Here is a 27,053-nt window from a genome sequence, read left to right as displayed (position 1 = left end):
ATTTTCTCTGCAGAGAAAATTTTTTAAACTGGATGTGTGACCTTGATTTCATAGCGGCATCTTTGACACCAGAATTTCCCCATCACTAGCATGTGCTGATGTCAACATTTTCATGCCGGGGTTGTATCCTAACCAGGGCTTAAAGTGGTCATTGGGAGGTGGTGGAGCTCGTTTACTCTGCCACTTACTTATTATTTTACATGTGGGTTGTTATTGTGAATGATATGAATGCTTGTATTTATTCCAGAACAACCCTTTCTCAAAATACAGGTTTTCTCCCAAGTTTATAGTTTTATGTCACTGTTTCCTGTTGCCAATAGTATCATTTTATTTTATTAAAGCTCCTACAAGCTTCTGCAGAATCAGCCAGGAGTTTCCGACCAGACACATTTAATCAGATGATTATATAATTTTCTATTACTTTTCTGATTTAAAAACATAATTTTATTGCTATATAAGATTGTGCGTCTAGTACCTTGGTACAGTCGTGTTTTCGTTATCTGCTGAGTAAGTGCAGACAACAAATGATAGTACAGCCCGTACCATGAATCTAAGAGTCGGGTTGTTGGGTTTCACACAGAAATTGCTGGAATGGCAGTAAGGTTTATTGTGTAAATGTATCACATCGCCGAGCATACTGAACAAAGGAAAGCAGGGACATGTTCCAATGGGAGCAGAGTGAGATTCCTGCAGAGAAAGAGCAATTTTCTGTAATTTGCCCAATAGTGTCAGTTGCGAGGACTGGTTGCTAAGTAATTATGTTAGTGTTACTGTAATGTCATTGTGCTGGAGATACCAGGACCAAATAGACTAGTATAATATTTGGCTACTTGAAGTCATTTGTTTACAATTTTAATACACAATAGCCTAAACTCAAATACCATATTTTGCATCCCATGAAGATAAGTTTATATTACTTTAATTTACTAAATATATATAAATAAAATAAATATAGCATATATATATAGATATTTGGCTGTGAGGAGGCACTCCAAAAGAAACTCCAAAGATAATTGTGTATAAATACAGCAACAGGTCCGGTGCCCTCCTAGGTAAACCTCGGCTGGAGACCGATAATGTAGAGGGGGGTTGGCGGGACTCGGAATAATAGGAGACCACACAAGGCTTCTACCGACGTTTCTCTGCCTACTGGCACTTTTATCAAGGTTGCGGTGATTGCGGTCTGGCACTCTCCTTAACGCTGGTACAGGTAGCTGCCCCGGTGCCCTCAAAGGTATTGGTAGTCGAAGAAAAAGAAAAAATGCGGCACTCGGAGGTCTTTCCAGCAATTTGTATTGAAAAAGAAGTGACTGACGTTTCGGAGCTTACGCTCCTTTATCACCTGTTCACTTTGATAAAGGAGCGTAAGCTCCGAAACGTCAGTCACTTCTTTTTCTATATACATTGCTGAAAAGATCTCAGAGTTCCGCATTTTTTCTTCGACTATATATATATATAGGGGGAAATTTACTAAAGGAAATTTGTAAAAAAAATAGGTGTATTTGTATCCAGAAATACACTTATTTTTGACATTTACTATCCCGAAAATACGGCAATTCGTATTGGTATTGATGTGCTATCAATACCAATACGAATTGCCGTATTTCTGGATACAAATACACCTATTTTTTACAAATTTCCTTTAGTAAATTTCCCCCATAGTGTCTGATTGTTCATCCCTGCATATATATATATATGCAGGGATGAAATAAGACCTTGGAGACTAATTGCACAAGTAAAAATAGCGAATAAAAGATTAATTTATTGTGACAATATAAGACATATAAAGATACACGACCAGGGGGGAGGACTGTTATAAAATCAGACTAAAAAAAAAAATTACACTAAAGAAATGGGCATTTGGGAGTCAAGGACATATAAAAACATAAAAAAGGGGTTATATGTAAAGTAGATAAAAATACCAAATATGAAATAAAGAGTACAAGTAATAATAGCAGCAAATTCAATAAAGAACGCTTATCTTTTTTAGAAGGTAGGAGGTAGATTACCCGACGCGTTTCGTCTATGTGACTTCTTCAAGGGGTAGAGAGCAACTGAGCTCAGGCCGGTATTTATACCTGTATGCCTGTCAGATACTCAATGACATCACTTCCTGTGATTTACTGGATTACTTATTGATGTAAAAAGTAAATGGGAGATGTTAGGGATTGTAGGGGCCAAATAAACATATGATTATAAACACAAGTACAATGTCCAGCTAATCGCTATATTTAGAAAACTTTAAAACATTTTAAACATGGTAAAAAACGTATATTGGGTTTTCGTTGCGGCACTTCCACCACACTTCCTGTGTCCTTATAGCACAACTGCGCATGTCCAGCTTGTCAGATTTACTCAGTGAGCATAGACCTCCTTTCTGTGTGCGCATGTGCCGGGAGGTTCTGTTCAGAGATGCGAGTGTATCGTCTTCACATCCACAGCTCTTGTGGATGTGTCTGGAGTCGCGGGTGCCGGCGGCCATTTTCTTGTAGATTACATATAGGAATACACTGTGATTCGACTGGCGGCCATCTTGTTATGGATATTTCTCAGTGTATGAAGCATATACAATGACAAGAACAAAGACATAGTAACTAAAAGTATCAGGGTTCGAGGGGAGAGGGCGTGGCCACGGCAGGACGAGAGTGAGGGTGTGCGTCTGAGCTCCCCCGTGCACGCCGCTGCTAAAGAGATCCTGCTGCTAATGGTTTAACGGGCTTAAGCCGAGTGGAGAGTACCTGCCGAGAGTACCTGCTTGTGGTCCCGTTTGGTATCTGAGCTTCGGAGCGCCTGTCCGGCCGGGTGAGAGACGGCGCGTGGAGTCGGGTTTGCTAGCTGGGGTCCTCACTCCCTACGGATCCCGTCTCCGGCAGTGCCTGTCCGTGGAGCGGGCGCAGGTCTGTGACGTCAGACGCCGCCAGGGATCCCGTGGTGCTGCGGGTGAGAGCCGCTGCGGGCGGGAGAACCAGCGGCGCCCGGCTACAAGGGGCTGCCTCCATAACTGTCTCTAAGGGGTTACCCGACGGCTACAATATCGTACCCCCAGTCTAAAAGTGCTCTATACGGCCCCGGTTAGCTGCGGGTGTGAGACGCAGCTCCTGGGAGGAAAATTGAAGCAAGGTGGTGGCCGGCTGCTGTGGAGGGGTCCCCTGGTGTCCATCTGAGGCTATACAAGAAAGTGTACCAGGTCCGTGTGAGAGACGGGCTATTGGGCTGGATCCCATACCCAGAGGACTGTTTCCTGATAACTGTGGGGATTGAACGGTGGCCCCTGCTGTGTGCTATATCTGTGGACGAAGATCTGGAGGCGGTGGGTGAGTCCCAGTGGGTATAACCTACTCAACGTGTCTGGTTTATAAAGACTGTGCAGCCAGAAGGGTCAATTTACTGCTTGGTGTGCCCTGAGGATCCCTGTTAGCAGTTTTGGACATTGAGCGCGGTACTATATGGTGCTAGCCGGGCCAAGTATACCAAGTTTAGAAATCTACAGATTAAATACGAGACTGTGTTAACGTGGGGCCGGAGGGTCCACCTGCCGTTGAATTTAATCTTTTGGTGACTCCTGACAATACCTGGTAAAGTACCAGCACATGACATTAAGCCCTGTGTAAATACGGTTCATTAAGTCTGGGCCACGTATATTAATATCCAGTAACCTATAAAGTGAGTGTGAAACTGTGTAATTCTGTGCCGGCGGGGCCACTTGTAGCTGAACTGTGCATTATGGGTAAAACAGGCCAAAATACGGCGGCGGCCAGATTGGAGAAGTTTGCCCGTTCTCAAGCAGGCAGCAGTTCCCAGACTAGTACTCCTCTCTCTACCCCTACGAAGGAGAGTAAAAATCCACCTCCCCCAGAGGTAACATTACAACAAGTCCTTGAGGCTATTAACACCTGTGAAACTCGTCTACTTGAACAAATAAACAAAGTTCAGTCCGATATCACACTCCTCAGGAATGATGTTTAAAAAATTCGTGAGAGAATGACTGAGGCTGAGAATCGCATATCTACAGTGGAGGACATTGTGGGCCCTTTACAGATTCAGGTTAAATCCGTCAGTGATCAAATGTCCGATATTTGTAAAAAAATGTCCGACATGGAAGGTAGACTTAGACGGAATAATATCCGTTTCATCGGTTTTGAGGAACGCATAGAGGGTAATGCCCCTGAAAAGTTCCTGGAGGAGTGGTTATTCCAGATGTGTGGCAACAAGGCCTTTTCTGCTCAATTTGCTATAGAGAGAGCTCACCGTATCCCAGGCCGGCCTCCTCCCCCGGGAGGTCCATCCCGTACATTGATAGCGAAGTTCCTAAACTATAGGGACCGGGACAGTGTGCTGCGGCTGGCCAGGGAAAAGGGGGATTTTTTCCTACAATGGAAGGAGGATTTCGGCCTTCCCGGACTTTCCCTTAGATGTCCAGAAGGACCATGCAAAATTTAAGGACATCAAAGGTCGCCTTAGAGAGTTGGAATTAAAATATTCCATGCTCTATCCGTCTAAACTGAGAGTGATAGCGGATGGGGCTACGAAATTTTTTTTCACTCCTGGAGAGGCGGCAAGATGGCTTGATGCCACTTATCCGGGCAGGAAACAGGTGGCACTGAGCTAAAATCTATAAATGAAGTGTCCTGTTTCTGTTGTGGTAACATTTTGCATCTGTTTATTTCAGTTATCTCTCTTCTTTGTGGTGAACCCTAAAGGTTATTTGGACAACTGCTCTGGCAGTGCTAGGAGCTAGTTGAGCTCGTAATATAAGTCTGTAGGTAAATAATGAGGGGGATTTGAGTTAGATTATTGAAATTCTGTGGAGGGTGGCGGGGATGCATGGGGGAGGGCGGGGGTAGATCTCTTTGGTGGCCATTAGTTGATTGCTCTAGGAGGCTACTGTAGCTGGAGATAGCTTAAAGGGGGGATTTTTGTGGAGGGATACAGGTATGCCACGGGAATTGGTTATACAGGGTGGGGGTGGGGGGTGGGGAGGGACGGGTGTTTATGTCTGTCTATGTATTTGTGTATGTCCGTTCACAGCAAGATTCAGCAGAGATCGATCCATATATTGGCACCTGAAGGGCCTAGAAAATTGGCTAAAGTGCAGGCAGCCTATGAAATATGAACCTAATGGTGGTCCACTGTATATTTGTCAAAGAATATGGCCCATCGGCAAAATTTGTTTTATGGCTCAATTGGTCAAATTATTGTTTATGTTAGAGAATGTGGGTTATAGGTGGATCTCTTGTGCAGAATAAATGGTTAAATTTTTGACCTGGAATGTCAGAGGTCTGAACTGCAGGGTAAAAAGAGCTTTGGTCTTGAAACAGTGTAGGAGTTTGGACTCTGACATTATTTGCTTGCAAGAGACTCACCTGCCTAAAGAGCGTTTGGGTTCTTTAAAACGTCCCTGGATAGGGCACAGCTTCCATGCCCCTTTCTCTTCTTCCTCTCGGGGGGTTGCCTTGTTAGTCAGGAAATCTGTGGTTTTTGATGTGGGCTCCGTGAAGATCGATACAGGGGGAAGATATATTTTTTTGGAGTGTGCAATTGACCATGTACGGTTTTGTATCCTCACAGTATATATCCCACCCCCGTTCTCATACGATGTGGTGAGAATGGCGGTGGAATTTGCAGAATCCTTTCCGGATAATATAGTAATTTGTTTGGGGGATTTCAATAAGGTACTTCAGCCCCACCTGGACAGATGGAATAGGCCTGAGAAAGAAAGACCTAGGGAAAGTAATACATTTTTTGAGTTTATAGAGGAGATAGGGTGGAAGGATCCCTGGAGAATCAGGAACCCAGACCGTCAGCAGTTTTCCTGCTATTCTTCATCCCATAGAGTGTTCTCAAGGATCGATATGATTCTGGTCTCTGAGAATGCTCTTACAAAAATTAGGCATGTAGATTATAGGGCACGGGGGATTTCAGATCATTCTCCGGTCACTATGGAGATTGACCTAGAGATCCAGACAGGGTTCAGATACTGGAAACTGCAGGCATACTGGTTGCAACAAATGGGGGAACAGGGGGTGATGGAGAAAATGATAGATGAATTCTTTGAAGGAAATGATGGGTCCTCTGCAAATCTTGTTGTGTGGGACGCCTTTAAGGCGTATTTAAGGGGGGCGTTTATTAAAAAGATAGCCTTCCTGAAGCTTTCTAGTAGAAAGAGGGCAGATGAATTGGAAGAGAAAATGATTAGTCTTGAAAACACCTTCCTGTCCAATAAGACAGATTCAGCAAGGTTGCTGTGGCAGGCTGCCCAAAAAGAGTGGGTGGAGTTTCTCCAGGAGGTAACCTGCCGACGGCTTACCTCAGGGTCAAACAGGTGGTACGCTGAATCGGATCGGACCGGGAAATTTCTGGCACATATTATGAAACAAGAGAGTCCATCTAACATTATATCCTTGATTAGGTTAGAATCAGGCCAAGAGGTGACCAATACCCCTAAAATATCAGAACTATTTTCCACACACTTTGAAGAGGTATATAGGTCCAAATTAAGTCGCAGTAATGAAGAAATTTGTCAGTACCTGGCAGGGCTGGAACTTCCAAATCTGTTGTCCTCCTCAAGAGATATATTGGAGGCCCCCCTGACAGTGGAGGAAGTGATCGTTGCGATTAACTCCTTTCCAGGGGGTAAAGCCCCTGGTCTTGATGGCCTCCCCGGGGAGGTGTACCAGAAATATATTGGGAAACTGGGTCCCCAGCTGTTGAGGGTTTTTCAATGTATGGAAAAAGAGGAGTGTATACCTCAGTCTTTGACAGAGGCTGCAATTATTATGATCCCCAAAAGTGGCAAAGATCCGACACGAGTTGACTCGTATAGGCCTATATCATTAATAACGTCAGATGCAAAGATATATGCTAAAATATTGGCAACTAGACTTCAGAGAGTAGTAGATCAGGTGGTCCATCCCGATCAAACGGGCTTCATGGAAGGGAAGTCGACCATGATTAATCTCCGAAGAGCATATACTTACCTTCAGAATGAGGAGTTGAGGGGGTCGGATGCAGTGCTCGCGTCATTTGACGCGAACAAGGCATTCGACTCAGTCGAATGGCCTTTCTTGTGGGGGGCTCTGCAGGCCTTTGGGTTTGGGGAGATGTTTATAAAACGGGTCTCACTGTTATATCAAAATCCAAGGGCTCGAGTGTCCATCAATGGGTTCACATCCCCCTCTTTCTCTCTCTCCAGAGGGACTCGCCAGGGATGCCCTCTATCCCCTCTGCTGTTTGCAGTGGTGGTGGAGCCTCTGGCGTGTGCATTGAGATCAGCCCTGGGGGGAGAGAACGGGGGTAGGGGTCCTAGTAGGAACTTAGTTTCGTTATATGCAGATGATCTGCTGGTTGGTCTATCGATGCCTGGGGACTTATCTGTGGTAATGCAACTTATACAAGAGTTCGGGGGATATTCTGGCCTTACAATGAACTGGGATAAATCCAACTATATCCAGCTGGGAATGGAGGGTGGGCTGAGCCTAGTACCCGAAGGACAACTAAAGAGGGTGGAAAAATTCAGGTATTTGGGTATCTCTTTTACCAGAAACTCAGGAGATTTTATTTCCCAAAATATAATTCCTTATATTAGTTTATTAAAATCTAAATGCCGTAGTTGGTCCAGACTCCAGATATCTCAGATTGGGCGGGTTAATCTGGTTAAAATGGCTTTATTGCCTAAATTTTTGTATATAGTGCAACATTCCCCAGTTTTTATTGGGGATGAGCACTTTAGGAAGATCAAGAGCATAGTCTCCTCATTTATCTGGCGGGATAAAATGCCTAGAGTAAAAATGGATGTTATGAGCCGGGATAGAGATAAAGGGGGAATGGCCCTTACGGATTTCAAAATATATTACATGGCCGCTCAGATGGTTCAAATATGTGCCTGGGTAAGGCCAGGAGAAGACTCAGCTGAATTGCGAGGTCTTGTGGAGTGTGTGGATCCAGACTATACACCTCTCCAGAGACTGTTTGTGAGGGGGCTCCGGCGGGACCTTCCTCCTATAATCAGCCAAGCGGTTAAAATCTGGAGGTGGTCCTGTAAATTAACAAAAGCTGTTGGTCTCGATCCGGACACTCCAATCCTTTCGCTAACAGGTATGGGGGACCTCAAGGAACAACAAGGAGGGTTAGTGTGGAATACCTATGGGGTTAATACATTAGGCCAATGGTGTCTGGAAGGGGTGCTGAAATCATTTTCCCAGCTGCAGGCAGAATTTAGTATTCCTAAGGCAGTTTTCTTTAGATATCTTCAAGTAAGGAGTGCTATGACTGTAGGGGGCAAGTCCACCAGGTGGGAGGTGGTGGAGGCTCCGTGCAAAACCTTCATTAAACAACTTGCGAAGGGTAAGCGCTTGTCTAAAATGTATCACTTTCTACATTCATTTGTTCAATCTGAAGAATTGGGGGTTCTACGGGAAAAATGGACCAAGGACATCCCCCAGTTAGATGAAATAGGCTGGAGGGTGGCCTTGGATGGCCCACGACAAGCAACAAACTTAATGCGGACTCAACAGGTCCAATTTAACATTCTACACAGGACTTATGTAACGCCTGTCAGATTGAAAAAATTTGCTGGGGGTGGGTCTGATAGATGTCCGAAATGTGGAGAAGGGGATGCCACTTTGGACCATTTGTTGTGGAGCTGCAAGATGGTTAGTAGGTTTTGGGATGAAATAATTAAAACTCTGGTCCTGATTGGTGTCCCACGAAATGCCTTAAATAAACTGAATCTGGTCCTTGGGATATGGGCAGAAGGGACAATCCCCCGGGAAATGAAACAGATGGCAAAGAACCTGGCGGCCCTAGCGAAGGTAATAATCGCACGTAGGTGGATGTCCCCTTTGGGACCGCTCCACGGAGAATGGGTTAATTTAGTTAACCAGACTAGTGAACATGAGAAGTTTGTGTATGCATCCCGGGGCTCGAGTACTAAGTACCTGGGCATCTGGGGATATTGGAATAGGTCAGCAGACTATAGAGTCAATAACAGTGAGAGGTTGAATGTATAAGCACTGGTTTTGTGATTAAATTTAAATAATTAGATAATATAGGTGTAGATGCACATATGAGGAGATTTCCTCTCTTACACAGAACGAGGTTTAATAAATTTACAAATAATAGATAAAATTTTTTTTTTTTTTTTTTTTTTTTGTTTCTTTTCCTCTTTTTTTTTTTTTTCTTCCACTGTTATCCCATTAGATATTTTTACAGTAGGCACGTGATGTGAAATGGGTGCACATATTAGTGCTAGAGGAGACTCTAGTGAAAATTGATGTAGGTAGTATATGTACACGGAAATGTTCTCGACACATGATGATACACTCAGTAATTTTGGAGTACAAATCAATAGTTAGTTTAACAATTTGGATGGGTTTTTTTTTTTTTTTTGCTGTATACAATGTGTTACTTAGGTTTTCTACTCTCCGGATTGAGGGACTTTATGGGTCTAATATGGTATATTACCCAAGGCATAGGGTCGGGCTTATAGTTAGTAGGTTTTAAAGTTAACTGTGGAGTATGGTTTATAACAAGTGAAGGAGCCCAATAAGTAGGACTGGTGGGCTTGGTAGGGGCTATTTGAGAGGAGAATGGATCGGGGGGTGGAGAAGGGGCTGTGTGCAACTGGCCAGGGGAAACTGTCATGGATAAAGCTGAGTGGTCCTTCTGGTGGGAGTTTTTGGGAGTTGTGTTGTGAACTTGTCTATGTTTGTTGTGTGTTTTGTTACATGAGGTATTGTTTTTTAATCAATGAACTGTGAAACTTTTGTATAATGTAGATACCGAAATGTAACTATGTGTACTGTCCTGTTTTATATTGAAAATTAAATAAAAACGCAATTAAAAAAAAAAAAAAGTATCAGGGTTCAACTTATCGAGGTTTTCAGCAATTAGATAATAACGGGAATGATTCTTACAGTAGGACTACGGGCTGATGATAAATGAGATTGGAAATATATAAATATATATATATAAAAAAAAAAAAAAAAAACGTGTCTCCAGTATTTGGAGAATTGTGACATAAGAAGGTGATCCTAGGTTTATTTAATAACGCGTATTAGCGCTCAGTGAGAAAAATAATTTTAAAGTGCTACTGCTGATATAAGCTCAAATGTGTCTGATTAGTTGGTGACACATGCTGGAGATTTTTTAGAAGTGACAAGAGTGTTAGAATTACATGGATTTACATAAAGTGCTAAAGTGCTATTTAGGTTAGGAAAAAGTGATTTATATTCATAAACATTAATCCAAGGTTGTCTGGTTCACTGTTTTTGCTACAGCACCAGGTTTTCCCAAGAGGTCTCCCATCTTGGTACTGACCTGGCCCAACACTGCTTAGCTTCCAAGATCGGACGAGATTGGGCGTATCATAGTGTGGTTTGACTGTAGAGTAAAATGACGACACCTGGAGATGTTGTTAGTGTTTTATTAGTAGATGTGAAGCAGAATAAGAAAGAAAGAGGATTTTAATAAAATGATAGGAGAACCTTAAAGAAAGGGAGCAATTTCATAATTGTCATTAAAACCCAGGGGGTGTAGGGTGTCCAACTCGAATATATCCAATACATCTCGCGCTGGGACAGTTTGTTCGCCAAGTCTCCACCTCTTGGTCCCAGTTTGACCCATTCTATGGCTTTGAAAGTAAGTCCTTCTGGGTTGGCATTATGGTGCGTCTCAAAGTGCTTGTAGATGGCATGGTTGTCGATTTTATTCTTGATATTGCGGTTATGCTCTTGAATCCTTAGTTTCAAAGGTCTCTTGGTTTTACCCACATACTTCAGATGGCACGGGCATTCTAGTAGATATATTACAGAAGATGTATTGCAGTTCATGAAGTCTTTTATGTGATATTCTTTTGTGTTGTTGTGGTTGGTGAATCTTTTCCTGGTGGGGTGGACGAATTTGCAGATGTTACACTTGCCGCATTTGTAGGAACCAGTACATTTTAATCCGGAGCTGCTTTGTGTGCATGAAGATGTAATAAGACTGGGTGCTATTAAATCTTTCAGGTTTTTGGATTTCCTGAAGATAACCTCAGGGTTAGGTGGTAGTAGTTCTTTCAGGATAGGGTCCATGAGAAGTAGATTCCAATGTATAATGAAGTTAGAAACAGCCAGCCAATCAGCTCCTAACGGACATGGTGCAGGCTGTATTTTAAAAATGTCAAAAATCCACAATCATCTAAAACAGTGGTTCCCAACCCTGGTCCTCAAGTACCCCCAACAGTGCACGTTTTCCAGGTCTCCAAACAGAATCACAAGTGACATAATTAGCTCCACCTGTGGATCTTTTCAAATGTGTCTGAATAATGAGTGCACCTGCTGGGTGACCTGGAAAACGTGCACTGTTGGGGGTACTTGAGGACCAGGGTTGGGAACCACTGATCTAAAATATACAAAATCAACCACATACTCTTCTGTACGTCGTCCTTCATTGTATACCTGCTTACATGTCCATGCGGCCTTGGGTACGTTGGCAAAACCATTAATTCCCTTTCAGGACAGAATGACCCTGCACCGTGCAGCCATTAAAGCCACTCTGCAAAGCAAGACATTAGTCAAAGTGGCACTTTGCCAAAGCCAATCTTTCCATTAGCGACCTTAGTCGACAGATCATCGACCACATTCCAAACAGTCACAGAGGCTTTGACCAGGCCAGTGTACTACTTCAAATAGAAGCTAGTACATCCCGCAGATCTTAAGGAAAAGATGCCTTCGGGAATGTTTTCTGTTTGCGAGACAGGTTATGAACTCCGATAACTTCTTCCTAAAAGACTGAGAACATGAACCATAGTGCAGATATTTCTTCTAACCAAAGTAGACAGGGTCCCACTCATAACCTGTGAAAAGGGGAAAAAAGATTAAAAGGAAGATTCCTCTTGTTCTAAATTGTAAGGACCTTGTTCTCCCTGGTGGAGTGTATGTAACTCAATGTGGTATTGCCACTCTGGTGGCACGTTTTATGTATATATGGACATTTTTGTGAATATGGTGGAAACACTATTTAGTGATCACACAGGCTGAGACCGCACGGGTGGTGCAGTACTGATCTACCTGTTCTGTAGATCACTATTCTCTTGTTGTTACTGTTATCCTTTGTTACTATGGCCGGTATTCAATGTCATCCGCTATTTCCGACAGGGGAAATAGCGGCCACCGCCTATTCAATGCCGCTGTTTCCAACAGCATTGAAGGCGGATTTCTACAAAACAGAACCGACTTCAGATCTGATTTGTCGGAAACGGACGTGAATTGTCGAATTCACGTCCGTTTTCGCAGAAACGCCCATTTTTTCGACACTCGACAGATGGAACATTGAATTGTGCCTGTTGAGTATCCATCGAGCAGTGCGAAAATGACTCAGGATTCCGACTGTCTGAACGTTCCGACAGTTGGAATCCCCTTTCGAATTCCGCCCTAAAGCTGCAATGTCCATGAGTCATATAGATTATTTTTAATTTCTCAATCTACCCATTCAGCGATGGAATTCATTCCTCCTACAGTAACTGGTCAACATACTTATACAGATCACTTTAAAACTTTAGCAGATGTTATAAGGTTTAAATACATCCAAGTTTGGAGATATGCCTGCTAAATATGAAATGTTCTGCAAAATAAATCAGTATCAAAGTGCACAGCTGTAAATGGTGTACTATTCACCTTTACAAGGCTTCACAGTTATACGATTTTTACACACTATCTATAGTTTAAAGTGTGTTCTTAACACTATTACATTTGACCCTCCCAGAAATAGTGTAAATGACAGGAGCTGCACCCACTCTTCCTGACAAGCATTTGATTTGTCTTGCATTCATCCTGCTTTTTTAAAATTGTATTAATAATCTTTGCAGTGAGAAAATGTATTAGGCCAGTTTATAGCAACAGTAGAGGTGCATGCACATTGGGCAATATAATGAACCATATCGCTCATTCTGGCACTTCTAAACTATATTGTTCAATATATCACCTAGTGTGTACACTCTGACCAATGAACGATGCATGCTCCCACGGGCCGGTAACGAAGGAAGCATATCATTAACGAGGGCCAAGCTGCAGGTTTAGCTATATAAAATCTAATAGTTGGTTACTATCCTGGAGGCACATGAATTTCATGGCAAACAGTGAAGAGGGCTTCATGACAAGATACGTAGCATTTATGTCATCATGCTTTAATTCCCACAGTGCTTTGCTGAAAATATTGTGCAAGGGGAGTTGGCACAGATGCCACAAATCACATTGTGATGCCCCCTATACATACTTGCCTACCCTCCCGGCCCCCCTGGAAAGTGGGCAAGTCTCCCGCATTTTCGCTACAGCCCCGGCGCCCCCCTTCCCAGCGGTATAAACCCCCAAATTTTGCGGGTCTGCGGGGAGGGGGTGGGGCTAAAATGATGCAATTCGCATTTTGCGTCATTTTAGCCCCTCCTACCATCCACGGACCCGCAAATTGTTGCGGCTGCCCGTCATGGGGGCGCGGCTTAGTGATGTCAGCCCGCCCCCAAAACATAGCCTCTTCCCGCGCCCCCCTCTCACTCGTCTCTGGGCTTCGCCCGGAAAGGAGTTTTAAGAAGTCGGCAAGTATGCCCCTATATTTGCCACAGGAACTTCCTTCTGGGCCTACCTGGTGGACAGGCCCATAAAGTAAGCAGGAATGTTATATACATAGACATCATTAATGCACATTCTAATTTTTGTAAATGTAGACTTATTCCCAAACCAGTTGTGATCCCTACTATTGTCACGAAGGTGGTGGGTCCAATATATACCATGTTCAGTAGCAAAAGAAAGAAGTTCTCTTGAGACCTACTATAGAAAGATAATAACTACAGGAGATTCAAAACAGGAAGTTTCCCAGACAGGAGTCTTCCGCCTGACAAACCTGCTTATTTTTGTTTTTAAAAAATATCCTTATGCATTTTGGTTGAAAAGACTTTGGGCCAGATGCACTAAGCTTCAAAAGTGATAAAAAGGAGAGTGATAAACAGCCAGCCAATCAGCTTGTAACTGCCATGTCACAGACTGTGTTTGAAAAATGTCAGGCAGGAGCTGATTGGCTGGTTGTTTATCACTTTCCATTTTATCACTTTTGAAGCTTAGTGCATCTGGCCCTTTGCCTCATAGACATTAAACATTTAACGCTGCTCAGTTATCCAACTCCTGGACCTTCATAAAGATGTGCCTGACTATCCCTTAAGTTTTGCGCTCCTGCAGTGAATGTCACAGGCTAGGAGCAGGAGCCTGCGTTCTGCAGAAGAAATCAGCTGGAAGTGTGAGGTATTAATTTGTTTTCCTCACAAAGCCAGACACACAAATTGTTTCCCCAGATGCTCCTTGGCAGTATGCAGGAAATATGTGGAGTTCAGCACTGCTAACACAAGCGATATAGAAAATGAGAAATGCAGATAACACAATTTCATAATATCACTCATATCCTCCTGTGCTGTAGAGATCCCATACAGAGGTGTCTGTTAATTAAAAAGAAATATATTTTGGAAGTCAATTCACACCACAATAAGCTTGTGTCATAACCTATGGGTTCCTATTGTTCTATGTTCGATTATCTATAACCCTATCCATTTAGTAGAATTCCTCAATGTCTGTGTTCATCCTTTTAGCATTCCCAGGAATGCCTAGCAAACCGGTATGAATCAGGCCTATAATCTGTATCCTATATTGTGGGTTTGGTAGTAAAGAATAACAGTATTCAGTACATTATATACACTGATCCATTCATACTGTAAAAAGGGAGGAATTTGATTGTTTTAACACTATATTGATTTGATTTAGAAATTGCAGCAGATTTTATATATACCACCTGCTGGTAAAGCATGCAATACTGGAGTCTGCCAGTAATTGTGTGCAGACTGCGAAAGTATATTATGGATTTTTTTATAAATGTGCTAGTAATACAGTGTAGTATAAAACTAATGAACAAAGTTCATAGGGTTCGTTAAACTGTCATGTGCTTACATATTTATTTTCCCATTAGCGTTATAAAAGAGCTGAGATGTGCTCACAAATCAATATTTAAATGCAGAACAGCCATCTCTGTAGCTAAGTAGCCATTACTCGGTTGTGTGTAGTAGGATGGTAACATTGGCTCCTTTTAAACGTCAGAGTGCATTATGGGATTAGTCTTGCCCAGCCATCAGGTCTGAATCAGGCCTATAGCGACAACCTGCATCTACAGTACTTGCAGAGGACTGTATAATGGCCCTTATTCAGATCTGATCGCAGTACAAATTTGTTCTCAAACATGTGCAGAGAGAGTTACAGTTGGGTGGGGTGTGTAGAAACTGAAATCTAAATTGCAGTGTAAAAATAATGCAGCCAGTATTTACCCTGCAGAGAAACAAAATAACTCATACAAATCTAACTCTCTATATACATGTTACATCTGCCCCACCTGCAGTGCACATGGTTTTGCCCATTTTGAGAACAAATTTGTACTGCGATCAGATCTGAATAAGGCCCTATATGCAGCTCTTGGAGTGGCTGATGATCACAAATTGGGCCTAATTCAGCATGGATTACTAATTAGAGGAATTTGCAATCCGTTCAATTAATGAATGACTGCGGGTGCATAGCTTTTGCATTGCGCATGCAGTTAGCGAATATATATTTGTAAACATAGCAGTCAATGTGTGAATGCATCAATTTAGCAATTTTGCAAGGAGCGGTTATTCTTCCTGTCTGGGAGGTGGCTTTTTCTCGAACTAGCATTCTATGTTGAATTAGGCCCATCATCCTGTTTGGAGAGTGATTGTAGAAATTGGCAGGGATATAATGATGGGGGGAACTTACAGGTTTCTACTTGAGGGGGGGGGGGGAATCTTAGAATGCACACCCAATTTACATGAGGTGCTATCATGCTGGGACTTGTAGTTCTGCAAAGAAGCACATGTGGTGCAGATGCACACTCCATATTATCAATCAATAATAGAGGTCCTTGGTATATTCATTGGCCAAGAAATATTTGCCCACCAACCAGCTTCACGGTGACCTCATTTCTGGTGGGTCCCTAATACTAAGTTTGAATCTGGGGCGCGGAACCCCAAAAAGGCCGGCATAGGCCAGTCACCCCAGGGCAGCACACAAGTGAAAAACTAAGCTATAAGTGTATTAAGAAAGAAGCAGGAGCTAATGGCCAATGAATATACCAAGAACCTCTATTATTGATTGATTTGATTAATAATATGGAGTGTGCATCTGCACCACATAGGTTTCTACTTGGCACTGCTCTGATGTTGGTTGTGTCTTGCAAGTCACAGCCCTACAAAGAGGAAGAAGTGATTTCCTCCACTGAGACAGTTTAGGTTATTTGGGTTCACTCTTTCTGACAAATTCCTTCTTAGATGGACAAAACCATGTGCACTGCAGATGGGGCAGATGTAACATGTGTAGAGAGACTTAGATTTGTGTGGGGTTTTACTTCAAAGTGAGATCTATATTGCAGTGTAAAAATAAAGCAGTCAGTATTTTCCCTCCACAGAAACAAAATAACTCACCCAAATCTAATTCTCTCTGCACATTTTACATCTGCCCCCCCTGGACATGGTTTTGTCCATCTAAGAAGGAACTTTTCAGAAAGAGTGAACCAAAATAACCCCCAGTGCTCCTTATTCTGGTGCACACGCAACGCTGTGAAATTTGCAGCATTCCGTATGGATGAAATGACGCCCACCGCTTGCACAGCCAACCGCACCCCCTTGCTCTGCGAATTCCCCTGCACGTCTTCAAATGGGTGGGTGCAGGCAGGGTACAACCTATGAAAGCGATAATACCACCTGCCTAATATTACTGTGAAGCTCAGTAGCATAAATAAAAAAATCCTTGTCAGTTCACTGCCTGCACACACAAAACAAGATTAAGTAAGGCATACAGAGGGAAACTTGTGGCTTGTCCTTGCTTTAGCAGTCTTTGAACAACACTCATTAATGTGCCTCCTGCAGCATAGGGACTACATGACTAATGAGCGTTCCCATAGACCCCTATGCTACCATGTGTTAGCAATTTTGCACACTGCGAGCAACATTAAAATTCACATGAGGCAAAGCAGAGGCTTGGCGGAAAGTGGGTGTGTGTGTGTGCAGGTCCAGTCACTTACATTCATTTTGGTCTATCAGCATTAAAGTGATTTTAATAGGCTTTACCAATGGCTACATTTTGTATTTTTCACAATCGAGTCAGATCCATTTCATTCTGTGTATCCGGCAGAACAGTCAGTGTTTCATCCTGATTGGTGTGCATTAAGCCCCGTACACACGGAGGAGATATATTGCTCAGCCATATATTGCTCAGTTTCTCCTTTTCATCCGCGACCAGAGATGGTCGCTGATGAATGGGAACCTCTGCCGTCGGTGCTGCAGAGGTAACCAGCGATTATAACAGGGCTGAAAACGGGAGCGCGCACCCGGCGATTTATCGCTGGGGCACACTCCCATCACTGGCAATATGGTCGCCAGCGACCATATTTCCAGCGATTTCAGCCCCTATCGCCCCCGTTTTTCTGTGTACAAATAACGTTATTATTCTATCTTGCTCTTGTTTATTATGTATTTGTGCTGTTCTGTAAACACCAGTCTTATGAGTACCAGTCATACGTTTTGGGGGATTTTTTTCAACTACCGTCTCTGCTTTCCAAACATGTATTTATCTCATCAGGCAGATTACATTTTTATTGCTTTGAGATATGGCACAATGCTGCATCTATGCCCAATGTAGAGAGCTGTAGTATTTGTCTTTGTCTGAATTTAACTACATTGCTGAAATCACAGAATGAAGCTAACTGATGAGGCAGAAGAGGGTCTGGCTGGGGAGGTGGAAGGGGGTATTACATTCTACTCCAACATGACCCATTTCAGGAGGGACACTATGCTCTGTTTCTGGACATCCCTCTTAATTTAAAAATCGCGTCGGTCGCATCGCATGCGGCCAAAAAATCGTATGCGATGCGACCGACGCGATTACCGCGATTTTACATAGGGAACAATGTTAAATGGCCCACAGACCCCAAATAGCCACCCTGAAGTGTGAAATGGCCCCCCCAATTGTTAACGCCACCCCACGATCAACGTCAACCCGAAGCGTGGAGAGAGCAGCGAGCCTGCGAGGGGCCGCGGTACGCGTCCTCCGACCTTTTCATACCCCCACTATCCACGTCGACGTGGAGTTGAGAATAGAAAGTGTGGCGAGCGACGCACTTTCTATTCTCGACTCCACGCCGGCGTGGATAGTGGGGGTATGAAAAGGTCGGAGGACGCGTACCGCCGCCCCTCGCGGGCTCGCTGCGCTCGCCACGCTTCAGGTTCACGCTTCAGGTTCACGTTGATCGTGGGGTGGCGTTAACAATTGGGGGGGCCATTTCACACTTCAGGGTGGCTATTTGGGGTCTGTGGGCCATTTAACATTGTTCCCTATGTAAAATCGGGTCAATTGGGCCATTTAACATTGTTCCTTATGTAAATCGCGGTAATCGCGTCTGTCGCATCGCATGCGTTTTTTTGGCCGCATGCGATGCGACCGACGCGATTTACCTTTTACCGTTCATTTCTATGTGAAATCGCGGGCATCGCATCGGTCGCCATTATGATGGCATGCGATGCCCGCGATGGGCGCCGTTCTAGGTAACAAGTACCCCTGTTTTAAACAGGTTAATTGCTCAGAAAGGTGTTTCAACACAGGTGATGGTAATCCTAAATTTAGAGGAAAGTCTAGGAACAGAGCATTGTGCAGGCAGATTCCCTACATCAGTGTTTTTCAACCATTGTGCCGTGGCACACTAATGTGCCTTGAGCTGTTCTCAAGTGTGGCCCCAGATCTAGAGATGCCCAAACCAGTTTACAGACAGATGTTATTTACTGGTCTCTTCTTTTCATGTAAAGGGCCAATGTATTTTATTGTGTTACCTGTGGGGATCAGTGTGATTGTATTTTTATATATAGGGGCCAATAGACTTGTTTTTTCATGTGGGGGCCAATGTGTTTTGCCCTGTGGGGATCTCATGGTGTGCCTTGGCAATTTTAAAATCAGATTTAGTTTGCCACAAGATCAAAAAGGTTGAAAATCATTGCCCTACATGCACTGGCGGCACTGTAAACTGTCATGACTCATCTCAGAGTGGTTCCCGTCCTTAGATGCCTGAGGGAATGCAGCAGGGTGAGATGTCCTATGCTTTTTTTTTTCTTTAGCAAATAGTTTGCTTAAAGAAATTATGGACATTTTTTAAGGCTGAATTATAATGTGGGAAGAGCCTATTTTTGTGGGAATCCGGATGTCTGACAGACAATGCCTAGGCCAACAAGATATGGTTTGCACAAGCAATAGGTCGACATGGCAGTCGACGCCTGTAAAGGTTGGCATGAGGTTTTTTTTGTGATGTTTTCCCCATTTTTTCATACTTTATTATTCATGTGGACTCCAAATTGGAATGGTAAAGTGCCCTGAAGTTAGTGAGTGAATGCGGTACACTAATTGACGGTTCGTGTTCTCAGGTGTGGACATTGGCACACAAAAAAAGTGAAGACCTCACATCAGCCTTTTACCACTGTCAATCTACACATTTTTCTGGACACTACCCAACTACATAAAGGCAAATTGCTTGAAACAATGTATGTTATTTTGCTTTGCCTAAAACAAAAGTTAAAATGCACATACTGTATTCATGGTTCAGTGTATAATGTACTGAGACTGGTACATTCCCGGACTGTTCAGTGTTGGGGTGTTTGGAATACTGGACCAGCTTCACTAAGTTATTTGCAACTCTGACAAGCCAACCTCTTTTTTGGAAATCCAGCTTTAGGGAATGACCCCAATTGCTTATATTAGATTTCCTTTCAGCTGGACACCTGTTGGTGAGTGTCCAGAACAAGTAGTCACCATTATGACTATTCAGGAATTCAGGCTGACCCTCAGCATTCTCCACAATTTTTGTATGTGCCCCTACTATGGCACTTTGGACAGGATGCATGACACGTCACATTGTGAATGCCATGCATCCTGACACTCATAGCATGCATATCAGCATTTGGTAACACTGTATACTCCCAATGTGAATTTTAATGGTGAATGTCACATAAACATCATCAACGTTTCAAGGCCCGTTGGCCTTTTCATCAGGATATGCGACAAAGTGCGTAAAGTGCTGTGCAAAATAATCAGAGCTACTGCTCTCTTACCTGTATATATGGCTTATACCTCCAGGCTAAACGGGGCAAGAGCATCCAGGGTTGCCAAGCAACAACCGCACATCAGGGGGAGTAGCTAGAGCACCCGGAAGCACGGCTATGTGAGACGCCGGAAACACCGTGGACACACAGACACGCTTAAGCCATATATACAGGTAAGAGAGCAGTAGCTCTGATTATTTTGCACAGCACTTTACGCACTTTGTCCCACATCCTGATGAAAAGGCCAACAGGCCTTGAAATGTTGATGATGTTTATGTGACATACACCATGAAAATATAAAAGTTTTTTTTTCAACAAATCCGTGGAGTGCCGCCTTATTCCCCTTAGGCTCTGCCAAAAGCCGTGGGGTCTCCATCCAGCATCCATTAAATTGGAAAGGCACCGCGGTATTCGATTAATCGTCCGGAGTGTCGAACATATATATATCTATATCTATACAGATGGAGCCTGCTCCATCTTTGCAGGGACTGGCGATTCTATTACCAGCCCCCGCCAACGGCCGGCTCTCACCAGGGGCGCGCGTGCACGAGACGCTCGCATTCGCCCCGTGGCTATGGAGCTGGATCCGCCGCCTCCCCCAGTGCCCCTCGCCGCCCCACCATCCCCCCTATCCCTGCCCATCTCCCTGAAGCGGAGATGGGCAGGATGCTGGGATACACGTGCGTGTGAGACGTGTGAGTCAGATGGAGCGCCTCTGCGCCGGCGATCGCCAGCGCAGGCATGCTGGCGATCCCCGGCAAAGGATCAGAGGCGCTACATCTGTGTATATATAGATATATATATATATCTATACGAATCCAATCCTGCCGGCACTCTGATAAATAAACAACTTGCCCCGGTGCCATAATCAATATTTCAGACAGCAACTCCAATGTTGTTTCCTGAGTGCCTTTCTTCATTGGAGTTGCTATATATATCTATATATAGAAGTAATGGTGGATCACTTGTAAGTAATCACGAGGCGGCACTCTCCGGATTTTTTATGAAAAAATCTTTAATATATATATATATATATATATTCCTGTGCATGCAATATATAGCATGCACAAAATCCACCATCTAATTCCATGCGATTCTGGTGAATCAATGGTGCAGTACAAGTGATCTAGGGGCTCCTATCTGCCACTCACGAGACCGCGCATCGGATGGAAAACACATACGATTTGCCTCTTTACAAAAGATATATCGGCCTGAAAGGTCAGATTCACCTGAAATCGGGCAAAATCGATGTAGTTTATGGGGGCAGTGGTTATAGTTGAAAATTACAATGTATGCAAAGCAGAGTAATAAATGTCGGAGAATTATCTGTTCTTTGGATTATTCACCCAAACCTATAAAAGTACTATGTAGCAATCTAGGTAGCAATGGGTGATATAAGCAATTTGGTTTCACTTTGGGGAGATACTAACGGAATATACAGTTACACATGTTCATTGATTATGGGTAATTGCTTCTCTTGGGGTAGTCCTATTAGCATAGCAGATTTTTTGATTTGAAAATCTCTTAGCGCTAATATGGTTGAGGTTTGCCTATCTTGAGTAGAGGGTTATTTCCCTAATCCCCAATGGAAAACGTTTGTGATACAAAATATACTCTATAGCCCTATTAGCATGTTGACCTTTTGTCTGTGTTGACCGTCTTCCATATCGACCTTTTGGTGTTGACCCATTGACTATCTAACTAGGCACTGTAGCCTTTATAATCCACAACCCGTTCGGAGCTACAGTGGCGAAAACACACAGGATTTATTGAACCTGGGTGTTTTTGCATAAAAAGTTTTTTTGTTTTTTTTTGGGAGATTAAATTGAATTTACCATGAAAAATATATCGGTGAAACATTGAGAAAAATCGCAAAAAAAAAAAACCCTCAAATCTTCTGCTCCCGATGTTTGTTTTATCGCATGTAATTGTATATAATACAACGTAAACAACTTTATCTTCCCCGGTTGTTTTTGTTCAAATGTATCATGCAGGAGAGATGAAAATGCTATGTATAATGCTCTCATTATTTTCATTTTGGTAGCTTCAAACATATGTGCTGAGAAGAGTACTCTCTCATCATGCAGGACAGCTGCTTTGTATTGTTTTATTGTATTTTATATCATGTTTATTTTATGTGACACATTGGTATATATTTCCCTTGTATTCTGGCTAACGAATCAGCATGGTGCAGTACTTACAATGGGCAGGAAACTACTTTTTTTTTTACCATGCATGCACAGTTGCTGTAAAACATCATGTTGGAAACTAGCAATACCATCAGTAGAATGTTCTCTCCAGGGAGTCGTCATCTTACCCAGACAGCCACATAGCACCGGAGAGCTTAGCTAGTTCTTGTTCATAAATCAGGGTGAAAAGAATTTACTATGGACAAATAAATAAGAACAGATAATTGTACATGGCTTATGGGGCCTACACACATAGCGATTTAGGGGCATTTTTTAAAGTGATCTCACTAGATCGCTTATAAAATTCCCATACATCGCACCGTGTGTAGGGGCCATAGCAATATGCTGCCCCGCGCGACGCTATCGCCCAGCGATTAATATCCGGCGTGCTCAGGAGGACACTGACCCTGAGAGAACGCTCAGCACACAGCGCTGACACATCTCTGTGCTGAGCGATCTAGCATCGCTCAGAACGCTCAGCAGTTCTCCCCGTGTGTAGGCCCCTTTAGAGAAAGATCACTGGAAAATAAATCTGTTATTGGCCCTTATTCTGGTTGGTGCGGCCAGAGCCGCACACGGTGCTCCGGCCGCACAAACCAATCCCCGCCCACACTACGGATCGCCACGGCCGTCCGTACACGGACGGCTGGCGATCCGCACGAAAATGGTGGGGCGTACGCCTCCACCATGGTGGGAGCTGCCCCCTGCATTCGATGGTCGGCGACCATCGAAGGCAGGGCCGCACGCCCCACCAGGTCCCGCAAGCTGAGACCACACGGACAATCGTCCGTGTGATAGCTTGTATGGGGGCTGAGAGCTGACATCCGGCGACGTCAGCTTTCCGCCCCCATCACTGGCGTCATACCCTCATTAGCATGCGTACGCCCCGCGTTTGCATGGGAACGCCCATGAAACGCGGGGCGTATACATAGGGAAATGAGGGCATGAAGCCCCTCACTCCCCTATACGCCCCCTTTGCGGCGTAGTAACGTTATGTGCGGCGAATTCGCCTGCACATGCGCAGATTGACCTCTGCGCATGTGCAGACGGAAAACATCGGCGGTACGGCCGCACGCGGGCCGTACCGCTCGAATCAGAATAAGGGCCATTATCTCCTCCCTTATCGGGTGTTGTCTTTTTTTTTTTTTAAACATGCAATGGTGGAATTGTGTTGCTTCTGGCTAGAACTGTGTTTTGTTTTATTTTATTTTTTATTCGCCTTGTTTGTTTTGGATTAATAAGATCCTGGAGGATATTCTATGTGGGTTTTAAGTGCTTGGACACATTCTTGTAAGTGAAAAGTAAGAAGTGAGAAAACAGCCAATTATTCACAGTCAGGAAAGTTCAAGGGAAGTAACGTAGGTCTGTGTGTGGGCTGATCCAAAAGCAAAATATTCTTCAGTAGATGTGTGATGAGCTAGCTACTAACAGCTTATAACTCCTGCCAGGGTCAGAGATCTTCTGTAATGCAATAGTTTAATGGACCCTACACACGGGGACACATTCAGGCATTTTCTGAGTGATTTCACTAAATCGCTCAGAAAATGCCTGAAAACGCATGTAAATCGCTGTGTGTGTGTGTGTGTAGACCACACGGATTTAAATGTGTGGCCCCGCTGGTCTGAATCCGGCGGCGATTAATAACTTGCACTCAGGAGTAAACACTAATCACAGGCTGACGTGCTACTTTGTTCAGAACACTCTGTCTCATACTTGCCTACCTGACCCTCTCCATGCGGGAGAAAATGCTCTGCTCCTGGACTTCCCCATACCCTCCAACATCTGAAGGGCAGAAATTGGTACACATTCAGGGAAGGGGGGCGTGGCCACGGGTTAAAGTGGGTGTGACCATTGGTTAAAGTGGGCGTGTTCAAACCCACTTTCCGAATGTGTTATTATGCATTTTTAATATACCCCCTATAGCGCGCGCACACACAGCACAGTGTACATACTGTACACATAGGACAGCACATCACGTACAGTACCAGGGACAGCCCGCACCTGGCATGCTCAGCTCCCCAGTGGTGCTGGGCGGGATGACGTCATGGCGGGTCCGGTCTCACCTGGTACACGGAGCCGCCGCCATGTCACAGGAACGGAGAGCGTCCCGGTCCCGCCCCCTCACTCGCCCATTGCTCCTCCAGGACAGGTGCCCGCGGCCTACTATTGGTCGGTGGAGACATATTACTCAACCTTTCCAGTAAGCGGCGGGGGGGGGAGGCGGGATGAGACTGCTGAGTCTCCCCGCAGGGCACCTTGGGATATGTAGTCCCCCCCCCCCTCATGCTCACGCTGCCGCAAGAGCAGCCAGCGTTCAAACAAACTACCACTTGGAAGGAACTACAACTCCCAGAGGAGGAGGACCGACCCGGCTATCTAAAATCGGTACATTCGGTGCAGTTAGATTTGGCCGGAACAGACCATTAAAAAACTGTACTGTACCGGCTAAATCGGTACAGTTGGAGGGTATGCTTCCCTGGTAATGTATGATTGCCAGCACCTGTGGTGAAACACCTTTACCTAGCTCCCCACAGGTGATGGCAATCATACATTACCAGGGAAGTCCAGAAACAGAGCATTTTCTCCCGCATGGAGAGGGTCAGGTAGGCAAGTATGCTCTGTCTCTCTCAGTACACACCACTGCAGAGTGCTGTGTGCTGAGCGAGGTGTCAGGGCCAGTGTTCTCTGCTGTGAACACTGGCCCTGACAGATTAATAACCTGCATGGAGGTTAATTGCCGCCGGATACAGAGCGGCAGGGGTGAGCATTTAAATTGCTTTTGTGGTCTACACACATACACACAGCAAATTATATGCGTTTTCAGGCATTTTCTGAAAAATCGCTCAGAAAATCCCTAAATGTCGCCTTGTGTGTAGTGCCCATTAGACATGATCTGGGGTGTGAGCTCAGGGCTATTATGGTTGTTAGTATCCTCATGTCCGCCTTATAATGAACTTTAAGAAATAACTGCACTGCCCAAATAATGCAAAAACTTGCTTGAGCATTATGTCATTTCGCACTACTTAACTCATCTTATTTACTGGATGCAGAAATAAATGTGGCAGCATATTTAGTTTAACTTTTCAAGGGATTTGTTTGACAGAACTGAGCACCTATCAGTGCACTTGAGGCGGCTTGTTCCCACGCCTCTGACTCCGCCTGCTGCATGCATGGTCATATACAATTGGTAGAAACCAGAGCCGGATTAACAATGGGCCTGATGCAGCTACAGCTCCAGGCCCACTCTCTAAATAGGCCCATTTTGTAGCTGAGGGTCAGGGCTTTCCAACGAGACCAGCCCCGAGTCTCTAGCCACCCGGGAACCGGAGATACTGCCAGGCAAAGCTGGAACGTTTTCCCCATAGGATAACATGAGACCCACAAATTCCGACTCCCACCTGGTTCCAACGGCATCACAGAAGCTCAAGGTTGATCTCAGTCTAACCCAAATTGGGCCTTCAATCTGATACCAGGCTGGTCCATATGGGTTCATTGGTTCTAGAGATATTTCGTGTAAACCGATTATTTTTTTTTTTTTTTTCATTTTTGAAATGTAATTTCACGGTTGTTCATGTTGTTTGAGGACAGATTTCTCTGGAACCAAATGGCCCAGTTTCACAGGACCAAATTCATTTGAAAATAATTAAAATCCCTCATGTAAATGGTTCAGTTGGTTCCGAAGATATAGCTGGTTGTTTAAAGGGGGGAGGGTAGTTTTCTCTCTTCCTCACGCCAGAAAATGCAGGAACTAGGCTGGTGTAAAAGGGGCCAATCCGGGAATGTCCCTGCATGATCCTGGGTCAATATTCCTGGGTAAATCCCTGCATTTTCTGGTGTGAAAGGGGTATCATATCAAATAGCTGGGACCTACATTGCTCTGAATACAGCCGGGCAGCCCCCTGCTCTCTGTCCGGCTGTCAATGGCTGTCATTTCTGCCTGGCGGCGGCTGTCCCTCAGTTACCACAAGCATGTATTCCCCCTTGGCAATGAGCATGTAATCCCATATGGCAATGAGCATGGAAACTCTGGCAATGAGCATGGAACCCCTGGCAATGAGCATATAGGTAAGCAGCACTTATGTAGCATAATTTTTAATAGGCATTATGGTGTTTGGCTTAATACGTAATGGACATTATGGTGTGTGGCTTAACATGTAATGGATATTATGGTGTAATTTTTAATGCACACCTTTGGCGCGCAATGCCCATTTATGAATCATATTGTGCATTATTGCTCAATCTGTTTGGTATAGTGTGTATTTTGGCTCAATCCATGTGGCAGAATGTGAATTTTGCCTTAATCTGTGTGGCATAATGTGAATTTTGACTCAATCCGTGAACCATAGTGTGAATTTTAGCTCAGTCAGTGTGAATTTTTTTCTCATTCCATGTGGCATAATGTGTAAGAGTATAAAGGGGTGTGTACAGTATAAAGGGGTTATTATTGTGTTGCAGGATTTGTCTAAGGGATATATGGGGTCCGGTATGATATGCTGGCGGTCGAAATACCGACGCCGGACTCCCAACCGCCGCAATCCTGACAAGGGGGGCTGTGGATCGCTCCCCCTTTCGGGTTCGCTGCACTCACCAAGCAGAGGGCATGGTGCCTTGCTACGCTCGGCACACTATTTTATTCTGACTGGAGTGCCGCCTCACCCCGCAAGTATCTTAGGACATCGGCATCCTGCGGGTGCACCTTT

General features: G+C 44.2%; 1 protein-coding gene and 1 pseudogene across 6 annotated transcripts in view; one reads left to right on the top strand and one right to left on the bottom strand.

The window, feature by feature from the left end:
* The window catches only part of SEMA4B (semaphorin 4B), a 254,134-nt gene that overhangs the window by 8,593 nt on the left and 218,488 nt on the right, over nucleotides 1–27,053 (top strand). The window contains exon 2 of one of the 6 annotated variants that reach the window (XM_083184135.1): nucleotides 20,199–20,337. The exons of the other annotated variants lie outside the window; for them this stretch is intronic. The gene's annotated coding sequence lies outside the window, so the exon portion shown is untranslated. The remainder of the gene's footprint in view (nucleotides 1–20,198; nucleotides 20,338–27,053) is intronic. 6 annotated transcript variants of the gene reach the window in all.
* On the bottom strand, nucleotides 10,269–10,388 carry LOC146077204 (5S ribosomal RNA; annotated as a pseudogene).

The sequence above is a fragment of the Crinia signifera genome, chromosome 4, assembly GCF_055691185.1.
Source record: "Crinia signifera chromosome 4, ASM5569118v1, whole genome shotgun sequence".
NCBI lineage: Eukaryota > Metazoa > Chordata > Amphibia > Anura > Myobatrachidae > Crinia > Crinia signifera.
The sequence above is the reverse complement of the archived record's forward strand: the minus strand, read 5'-3'. Positions and strand labels throughout refer to the sequence as shown.